Genomic DNA, 2,132 nt, shown 5'->3' on the forward strand with positions numbered 1-2,132 from the left:
GAAACTCACTTGTTATCTTTGGTAAGTCTATGCTCTAATTGAAATACTGTACTTCAACTCTTTTACATAGAATATTTTCAATTTTGTTTAGAAATTAATGTTTAATGGAAACTAGGTTATATGATAAAATACAGTGTAATAATGTAAGATCTACTTGAATATTCAACATGAAGTAGAAAAACTTAAATACTGTACAGTAATCATTATATATAACTCTGCCAGTTAGCAAAGGATACTGCTCATTTTCGTGTAGTATTCTACAGGAGTCAGGAGAACCGGGATCTACAGTGACAAGTTTTTCATGCTTTGGTGGTGTGTGGAATTCTCCCAGCAACAATCTCACTCCAACACATGCTGAGAGCTCTCCCATTGCCATGCAGACATCTGCTGATGAGTTTGACCTAAGGAAGACATGGCTTTCTGTAGGTCTTATAGGTAGGCCCTTTATAACTTTAAATGAGCTGATACTTAAGACTACTTCACCACTAGTGATCCCAGTGCCATTAATTTTGACTTTTAAGAGTGTGTCTTCAGTGCCCATCCCTATGCTAGTAACCTCAGTGCTTGTTAAGCCTGCCTCCGTAGGGCCTAAAAAAAAAAAAAAAAAAAAAGCCTTCATTGCCCGCACCTGTGTAAGTGGCCTCTGTACCAGTGAGACTGGTGTCTGGTAAACCTAAAAAGGTGCCCCTAGTGCTTGTCCCAGTGCCAGTGACTGTGAGTTTCAAGAAAGAGACCAAAGTACCCATCACACTTGTGATCCTGAGACCCATGGCTCCCACGTTGATCTCTTTGACAGTGACCCACCTGTGACGCCTTCTCTAAAGACCAGTGCTTGTTTGCCAAGTGATAGTTCCCTCCTCTTCCTCGGTGACAGTGACCTCAATTTTTGTGGTCCTTGTCAGTGGAACTGCTATGGTTCTTCTCACCATGGGGACATTGATGATGGTCACTCAGACCTCAACTCCTCTGCTGCATGCAAATTCTGTGAGGAAGTTCAATAAGGTGGAGAATAAAGTCCAAGAAGGCTGATCACAAGAAGTCTCGTAAGACTCAGTGATTTCGCTCCTCCTTTTGGAAAGGTGGATGGCTATGGCTGCCCTGGTAACCAGGTCGGCTGAAAGTACATGGCCTTGTTGGGGCCTGTTTGTGTTTTCTACCAGCCAGGTGTTGGAGGAGCTTGACTGCCCTTCCTCATCCTTCCTGCTCAGATGTGGGAGCACTGTTCTCTCCTTTTCCACTAAGATAGAGACATTGTATCTTTCGAGGATGTGTGCATCCAGCGACCTCGTGTGTGACAGGCCTCAGCCAGTCTCCGACCACGATCAACATAGGGAAAGGTACGTATACTATCGCTTCTGCCTGAAATCAGTCTCTGATGTCCACCACAGCTAGTCTCAGCCTTGTATCATCAGCCCATGATTACATTGCCAGCTGGTCCCTTGTCTCTTGCTTTGGATGAGAGCGCTTAGGATTTCCCAGACTGGAAGGCTCTGGACCTTGGCCCAGTATCAGTGTAGTCGGTACTGTTTTGTTTTTGTCATTTATTTAATGCTTTTTTATTTCTGTGGATTTTTCTGAAATGGTTCTAATATTACAGCCCTTGGACTTAAGAATTTTGCTTTTATGACTAGGCTTACTTAAATGAATTGAAGGTTACAAGATATTTATTAAAAGGTTCAGTTAATACTGTATGCATTTTTGAAAATTAGCAAATTTAAATTTTACTTTGGTGTGCTATACAGAACGAGATCTACCTCAAAGAATACCTTGCATTAGTTGCTCAGATAAATAGATCCACCATAAGTGTTAATGTGTTCACTGAGAATTTACAGATTCCTCTTCACTGCTAAATGAATTTTGAAGAACAGCAAATTAAGGGGATTGACATTACAGCCTGTCCGTCAATCCAGAAGAAGGTGATGATAGCAAGGTTTTGGTCTACTCATCACTTGTGTTACTAGAAGTAAAATTCACATAGTGTTAGAATTCTGTAATGTTGGCTGTGGAGGGTGAAGGTAATCTGCTGCCCCACTGGGCTAACTTTTAATTGAAACATTGTATTCACTTGCACAGGGAATAAACGTAAATTAGTGGGCAGAGTATTTGAACTTGCAAATGCAGAAACCACTAGG

Source organism: Palaemon carinicauda, chromosome 7 (assembly GCF_036898095.1).
Source record: "Palaemon carinicauda isolate YSFRI2023 chromosome 7, ASM3689809v2, whole genome shotgun sequence".
Classification (NCBI taxonomy): domain Eukaryota; kingdom Metazoa; phylum Arthropoda; class Malacostraca; order Decapoda; family Palaemonidae; genus Palaemon; species Palaemon carinicauda.